Source organism: Mus caroli, chromosome 10, assembly GCF_900094665.2.
Source record: "Mus caroli chromosome 10, CAROLI_EIJ_v1.1, whole genome shotgun sequence".
NCBI lineage: Eukaryota > Metazoa > Chordata > Mammalia > Rodentia > Muridae > Mus > Mus caroli.
In genome coordinates, this window is record NC_034579.1 from 44,077,627 (window position 1) to 44,086,637 (window position 9,011).

A 9,011-nucleotide genomic window follows, 5' to 3' on the forward strand; every position below is an offset into this window, starting at 1 on the left:
AAAGAGAGAAAAACTGAACTCTGTCCTAGATGCAGGAGAGGAACACATTGGGCTAATGAATGCAGCTCTAAGAGAGAAGACTTAAGTCCTCTTCTTCGGGGAAATGGGAGAGAAGGACAGCCCCAGGCGCCAAACAATGTTATAGGGTAATGAAGTTCATTTCTCAGCAAAACAATCTTTTTCGAATCTTTTCTGACCCACTCTAGGCAGCACAGGACTGAACCTAGGTCCCTCTGCCTACATAGTATTAACATCTGAAATGGAGATCCAGGTTCTTCCTACTGGAATATATGATCTGCGATTGTCAGGAACTGCAGGATTGTTACTGGGAAGAATCAGTGCCACTATGGCAGGATTGATGATTGCCTCAGGAGTTATAGATGCAGATTATACGGAGGAAATTAAAATTATGACTTCTTCACCTACCCATATTTCTGTCAGTCCACCAGGAGAGAGAATTGCTCAATTAGTCCTTATACCGTTGGGTATGACAAAAAAAAAAAAAAAAAAAAGTTAAAACCAGTGTTAGAGGAGGGTCCAAGCAATAAAAACTGAAAGTCCTGAGCTTTCTTTAAGAATAAATGGAAAAAATTTACAGGTCTACTGGATACAGGAGTAGATGTATCTGTAATATCTTCTATTCACTGGCCTGGAACTTGGACTAAAACAGCTGTCATTACTCAATTACAAGGAATAGGGCAAAGAAAGAGTCCTCAGCAAAGCAGTGATCTCTTACATTGGGAGTAAGAGAAAGGCCAACAAGAATATTTTCAACCTTACATTCTTTCTAACCTGCATGTTAGTTTTTGGGGAAGAGAGATAAGGAAGGACATGGAGTCTTTTTATACAGTCCAAATAACAAAGTTATACAAAAAATGTTTGATTGTGATTATTTGCCTAGCCAACGATTAGAAAAACATAATCATGAAAAGTTAGAACACATTATTGTTAACCCCAGAGAAGGAAAACCAGGCCTAGGTTTTCTTTTTATTTAAGTGGACACCATTGCAAGTCTGTACTCTATGCAGATAAAATTACTTGCAAAAGTGATGTTCCTATATGGGTGAATCAGTGGTCTCCTAGTTCAGAAAAAAGTCTGACTGCTCAACAGCTAGTGCAGTAGCAATTGCCAGATGACCATATAAAATTTTCCAGTCCCCTCTGGAATTCACCATACCTCTACTATATATGCTTCAGTAAGGGATGTATCCCTTGACAGGCCAGTGGCATGGCCCATATCCTAAACTCATATGGGGAAAAAGGCATGTTTCTGTTTTTTTCACAGGAAAAAAATTGGGGCATGGTGGTGGTTGCCAGAAAGGCTAGTGTGACAAACGGAACAATCTCACCTTCCTGCTGATTTCCTTAATGATGATGATGACAGTTCTTCCACACAGTGAAGTCTGCTGGGGCTATATTCCTGACTTACCACTGATACATCCAGCAGTGTGGTCTAGACCAGAGATTCTAGTGCTTGGATCTCCCTGAACAGAGGAGTCAATTTATAATAAGACTGAATTTTAATGCATTTGGTGATGGGATTTCTGTTCACTTGGTAAAGAATAGTATGGGTATATTTCTATGTTTCCTTAAAATTGGAATATTTTATTAATTGTTCATGTTGAATTTACTTTTGTTTTTTTCCTATGGTATTTAATGTAAGTTGTATTGATTGTTCACTTTCTAATTGTGTTAGCAAATTGAAATCTAGTATGTCTGTTACGGTGGTCAAACAACTAGCTTTTGTATTATTGCTTCTGAGTATTACAATACCTTGGTATTATGACAAAAACTTGCAAATATACTGGAATAAGTGAGTCATGCTTTAAGCAGAAGCAAGAGGGTTGTGGACTTGATTATTGCTGGTATAGCAGCTTTGACTACATTAATAACTAACACCACTGCTTTGACACAAGAAGTCAAGACAGCTACTTTTGTTACCAAGTAGCAAAAAAATGCTAATAACGCTGTGAGTATTCGAAAAGATTCAGATAGTCATCTAGAACAACAAATTGATGTTCTTAATGATACTAGGCAAACTATTGAAGAAGAAGTTCAGAGTTTATGAATAAGAAGTCATCTTGAGTGTGATGCTAAATACCAATGAAAAATTCAAAGACACTTGCAGGGTATTTGGCATAATTCAAACATCTCTCTGGATAGTTTAACTTTGCATAAAGAGATCATGAATTTAAGGGATACATAGCTCAAAGTAATCTCAGCCCAGCAATGCCTGGCATTCCTTTCATCTTGGTCATTCTGATTTATGTCTTAAGGTCAGTATTTCTATCTTGGTCAAGCTTCAAAAATGGCTTATATAGCTTGATCAGGTTAGCCCTCTTGTCCTAGGAATATTTTTATTCCTGTTCATTGTGACAAAACTTACCTTTAATAACAACATGTTGGGTGCCCAAATATACAGCACAAAACTAAAAATGGATCCCCAGACAGAGTTAGTAATCTAACAGGCTGTACAGTGCCTTACTGAACTAAGACAAAATTAGGTTTGAAAATGTATATTCCAAGATGGATAAGTAAGGCATTCTTGTTGGAATCATCTAAGACAGGCATAGTCATGTTTATGAAATAAAAAGGGGAGAGAAGTTGAGAGCTTTTGGTGCCACTTCTAGGAATTTGGCATTTGTCACTAGGCCCAGACAAGGAAGTAGGCTCAAATAAGAATATTACAAACAGTGACCATGGGGCTTTGCTTACTACATTACTTATTTCCTTGTGTGATACTTTTTCTTTCTACTTTGCTTAATTACTTATGTTATTTCCTTGTTTACCACTTTGCTTGATTTCTTTGTCTTTGATCGAAGAACTGACCATGTTTTTTGGATGTACCTAGAATGATATAAAAGCAAACTGGGAAAGAATAAAGCTGCTTCAGCCTCAGTAGTAGCTGGAGTCATGTTTTAATTTTGTCTAATTGTTTTTCTTCTTTTTCAATCCTCACTCCCTCCTTTGAGACCTGTTGACTGACTGAGCAGGCTTGGTCAACATCCCAACTGCCAGTTAGACTATCAACACTTATCAAAGATGCTTTCATTGTGAGACTCAAACTCAGTTCATCAGTTTCCATAGCAAATGCTTAACACATGGAGGAATCAGGCTGTTCTCACTTGTGATGTAGAATTTTATCAACAGCAAGTGATTCAAAGTATTGTACTCTCATTTTTACATTTAGCAAATAATCTAAATTAAGACTGTCAGAAATCAAATTATACATAGGAGACAGTCTAGATTTAGTTCTTAAAACATATATATATATATATATATATATATATATATATATATATATATATCAATTCTGCATTTCTTATTTTCCTTCCTCTATCGGAAAAAAACATGAAAATGTTGCAAAAAGTCATCTAGATGATGTTAGAGAAGCTTATTACATAGCATGTGTTTACTGTAGTATGAACAGGGTATTGACAGTGTGGAAACCATGTTCTGACACCTGAAGAACACATATGCTGGTCTTCAGCTGGTGGTGGTCATCCTGCCTGAAAAAGTCCTGTGTATGCAGAAGTCAAGTGGGTGGGAGACACAGTGCTGGCGATGACCATACAGTGAATACAAATAAAGAAAGTGCAGAGGACCATGCCACAGACCCTATCCAATCTCTGCTTAAAAATCAATGTCAAACTGGGAGGCGTCAACAGCATCCTGCTGTCATGGGGCAGGCCTCCAGTGTTCCAGCAACCTGTCATCTTCCTGGGAGCTGATGTCACCCACCTACCAGCTGCAGATGGGAAGAAATATTTGATTGCTGCAGTCATGGGCAGCATGGACACATACCTCAACTGCTACTGTGCCACAGTGTGTGTACAGCAGCACTGATAAGAGATCATCCAGGACCTGGCTGCTATGGTGCGAGAACTGTCCACTCAGGTCTACAAAGCTACATGCTTCAAGCCCACCCACATCATCTTCTACTGAAATGGTGTCTCCAAGGGCCAGTTCCAGCAGGTTCTCCACCCTGAACTCCTGGTCATCAGAGAGGCCAGCATAAAGCTGGAAAAGGACTAACAGTTATGGATCACCTTCATTGTGGTGCAGAAGTAGCACCATAAGCCTCTTCTGCACAGACAAAAATGAGCAGGTTTTAAAGAGTGAAACCATTCCAGCAGGCACAACCACAGACACGAAGATCACCCACCCAACTGAATTTGACATCTACCTGTGCAGTCATGCTAGCATCCAGGACACAAGCCATCCTTCCCACTAGCATGTGCTTTGAGATTATAATCGATTTTCTTCTGATGAGCTGCAGATTCTGGCCTACTAGCTGTGTCCTATGTGCACTGCACATGCTCTATGTCAATACCTGCACCAGCTTACTATGCTCAGCTGGTGGCCTTCCAAGCCAGGTACCACCTGGTGAGTAAAGAACATGACAGCCCTGAAGGAAGTCATACCTCTGGGCAGAGTAATGGGCAAGATCATTAAGCACTGGCCAAGGTGGTCCAGGGTCACCAGGACACACTAAGTACCGAGTACTTTGCTTGATATGTTGTATTGTTTAGCGATAGTATACCAAGTTGGATTCACACCAGACCAACTGCATTTAGGCCAACAGATGTTCAACCCTTCCATGACAACCAGCATCGAACATGAGGCATGTTTGGTTTTATTAGATTCTCCATTTTCCAAAATGCCTTCCGTCCCAGATTTCAGACATGGATTTTAAGCTGCAGGCATGTATGAGACCCCAGTGTTGGAAACATGGCTTGCCAGATCTATAAGCTGTTCACTGAGAATCCTGTTTCCTAAAAACAAAACAAAACAAAACAAAAAACAAAGACAAAAACAAAATGTCCTAAAAATCAGTCTATGAACTCTGTGTCTTTAAATTATTTTAATTTATTTGGTTATTCAATTTATTTGTTTTTAACACCTGATTCTCAATGAAATCGATAGGCTCAAACTATCTGTTAAGGTTCTGAGCAGGAAAGCAACACCATTACCATTGTGGTTTTAAAGCCTGGCCCTAAGAAGTTGTCACTAATCTTGAGTTTTAAGATATGCCATGTGCCTTGCACCACCAGGGCACATGGCTGTTAAGTATCCACAGTGTCTCTTGCTGGTCATTGCCTTCCCTCAAGGCCTGAACGAAGGGATAGTGGCCAAAGGGACAGTCATGTGTATTTACGGCAGTGACAAGTCCAAGAGATTGGGAAACAAGTGCCATTTTGATAAAAAAAAATATTTAAGAAGAGGGAAAAAGAGACTATATACTGACAGTCTAATCATAAGATTTGTCATGTACAACTGTGACATTTATTTTCCAAAGTTTCTAAAGAATATGGATCTGTGGTGATAAATACAGTATAATCCCTTTTCACTCTTACATCTTTACAAAAAAAGGATATGCAATTCATGCTTATCTCAAGCTTAATTTTATGGAAATGTTTTCTTAATTAAGATTTCCTCCTCTCAGGTAACTTTAACTTATGTCAGGCTGACATAAAACTATCCAGAACAATTGAACCCTTGCTAACTTTCCATAGGAACACATTATCACTAAGCTACAACTTTCCTTTCACATTCATCTTTAATGTCTCACATTAAAAATATAAATAATTTTAAAGTTCCACAGACCTTACAAATTCAAACATATTCAAAACTAAGTCCCTTAAAATATTCAATCTCTCTTTTAAATTCAAAATCTCTTTTAAACGTTTAAAAATCTTTCAAGTCTCGGCTCTTGTAAAAACCAAAATTAATTTGAATACTTGCTTACTTCAAGAGGAAAGAAGCAGGACACAGTTACCTTCAGATTAAATTAAATTCCCAATACTCTAAATAATGCAATAATATCAAATATCTGGGATCTAGTCTGAATCTTGTGGGCTCCTCCAAATGGTTTGGGTTATTTCTCAAGCTCTGCCCTCCACACACAGAGTTGATTTTCTAAACTTGGGCATGTTCTACTCCACCACTGCTGCTGTTATTGGGAATCATACCCTGTTACTTGTATCTACAAAATGATGGGGTCTTCTGTTGCAACTGGGCTGCACTTGCATGAATTGCCTCTTGTAGACTCTAATCATAGTGCCAACCCTGAAATTTTCTGCAGGATCGATTCAATCCTAGACCATCAACTGTTACTGAGGCTGAATCTTCACCAATAACTTCTTCTAGCATCTCACACCACCCTTCCCTAGCTGATATTCATGATTCCTTCCTCCCTTCAAAAGCAGAACCACCTGGGTGTCAATTACACTTTCAGCATGAGGTAAAACTTGGCTGCATATAGAGAATGCTTCTGTGTGCTAAGTCTTATGAAGCACTTTCCAGAAGATTTCACTTCAGGGATCTTGGTCTTTTGATATTTTGAGTTTTTTTTTTTTTTTTGGGGGGGGGTGTTGTTGTTTGGGTTATTTTGCTTTTGGTTTTTAGTAAGTTGGTAATTATCACTAATTTCTCAGCTCCTGTTAGCCAGTGTCAATTGTTGGTATCAGGAACTGGCTTGGCAGATTGCCTCTGAACCCAGTGACATCATCCATAGGTGACAGGGACAAGAGCATCTGTTGCCATGGCAATCACATACATTCCCAGAGTCTACTTCCCACCTGTGAGTGGTTACATCACAGCATAGATAAAAGGTAGACCCTTCCTGACCTTCATCCCTTTTTTTCTTCTCTCTTTTCCTCTTTGTCTCCATAACCCCCTTTTCCCCAACCCCACCATAATAAACCTCTGCCATGTGGAACTGTATTGGCCTGATATGGTCAGACTTGATGTGATCTGTGATTTCAACACAACATCAATTTAAAGGTCTTCACTTCAGTCATGCTGGTTACTTGTTAAGCATGACTAACTTTTCAGCTCCACCTGACCAAATATCATAGCATTCTAGTTCAAAACAGCAGAAAGCTCCTATTTGGACTCTGAGTCTTTAAACATCCCACTGTAATTTCACAAGTCAGATCTCCATTGTTTGCATGTCTCTCTCTATGCTCTTATCTCCCAAGTTCCTACAGAACAACTCACTGAAATCTCAACATTTAATTGCTTTTCTAGTCCAAATTTCCACCTTTTCCACAATTACCTCTAAAGCATAGTCAGGTCTGTCATAGGATTACCCCTCTTTTCTTACCAACTTGTCTTAGGCTTTCTATTGCTGAGATCAAACATGATGACCAAAGCAATTTGAGGAAGAAATGGTTTATTTACTTCTACATCACTGTTTACTGCCATAGGCTTTAAGAAAGGAATTCAAACAGGGCAGGAATCTGGAGGCAGAAGCTGATACAGAGGCCATGGAAGGGTGTTTCTGACTGGCCTGCTCTCCATTGTTTGTTCAACCTTCTTTATTATAAAAACTCAAGATCATCTGTGCAGGGTGGCCCCACTCACATGGGCTGGGCCAACCCCCATCAATCACCTAAGAAAATGTTCTAAAGTTTAGCGTCTAAATACTTCCATGAAGCCTGATCTTATGGAAACATTTTATTCATTAAGGTTTCTACTTAACCCACAAGCTCCACTCTCCTTCCAGCTCACTTCTCCATCTGGGCAGGTTCAGTGGCTACTATACCCTGCTTGCCTACCAGGAGTTCCTAAGAAACCAAAGAAAGTCACAGGTGAGTATCTTGCCTAAATTCCCATGCCAGTTAGGGAAATAGGGCCAAGCTAATGTGGGGTTCACCTCGTCCCTCATCCTCAAGCTCCACTTTCCTTCTGGCCCACTTCCCCACCTAGGCCAGATCAGCAGCCTGCTGCCTTCAAATTATCAAGAGTTTGAACCTCCCAGGAGATCTGTTGTAAATAAGGGCACAGGAGGTCCAAAGAAACCAGGGGAACAGATCCCCAGTAACCTGGGACATAGGAGGCCTGCTCGAACCAGAGACAACACTGCAGACACCAGCTCTATCTGAAGTCACAGAGTTATACCTGCCTCCAAGGAGTCCACTTCCAGTCAAATACCTCCAAGCCACTTAACACCAGAAAGTACCAGTTGGTCAGAGGCAAGAGCAACATCATAAGCAAAAGAATGCAATGAAATTTGGCATCATCAGAACCCAGTTCTCCCAACAGAGCAAGCCCTGAGTACCCAAATATGCCTAAAAACCAGATAATGACCTCAAATCCCATGTCATAAAGATGATAGAGGCCTTTAATGAGTATAAAAAGAACTCCCTTAAAGAAATACAGGAATATACAGCAATCCATCTCATAGGGGGCTCCAAGGTCGGTTGTTATTATTGATGCTATGGTGTGCTTATAGACAGGAGCCTGACATGGCAGTCCTATGAGAGGCCCTACCAGCAGCTGATCAAGGCAAAGACAGATACTTACACTCAACCATTATATTGAAGTCAAGGTCCTCTAAGTTTGAATTAAGGTAAGGATTGAGGAAGCTGAAAGGGAGAGTGACTCCATAGGAAGACCAGCAGAATCAACTAACCGAGACCACAGGGAGCTCTCAGACACTGAGCTACCAAACAGGAACATACATAGGCAGGCCCTAGGCACCTGGCATATTATAGCAGAGGTCTGTCTCATCTGACCTCAGTGGGAGAAGATACAATTAATCCTCCAGTGATTTGAGGCCCCAGGTAAGGGGGAGTCCTGGTGTTAGGGATCACCCTCTTGGATTCAAAGCAGAGGAGGAATGGGGTGAGGAACTGTGGGTTTGGTTGGGCCTGGAAGAATAAATGGGGGTAACAACTGGAATGTAAGTTAATAAAACAACTTATAAAACTATTTGTTCTTAAAATAATATTCACTTAATAATAAAAAAGCTTTTCCTCTATTATATTACTTTAGCATGTCAAGTTGACCTAAAACTTCTACACATAGTTGAATTTGAATTCATAAGTATCATAGTGATGTGCAAATGATATTTGTTTTATTATAGGGACTGAAAAAATAACACACAAATAATGATGATAATAAAATTTGTTGCGCCTGCACGGGAGCCCTCTGCCTCAGGAGCAGGGAGCACCATCTTGGTTCTGGGACTCCGCCGAACTTAGGAACTTAGTCTGCACAGGTGA

At 39.9% G+C, this 9,011-nt stretch overlaps 1 pseudogene; it reads left to right on the plus strand.

The window, feature by feature from the left end:
* LOC110302673 overlaps positions 1-4,515 on the plus strand; it is a 5,013-nt pseudogene extending 498 nt beyond the window's left edge.
* The last annotated feature ends 4,496 nt before the right edge of the window (positions 4,516-9,011 follow it).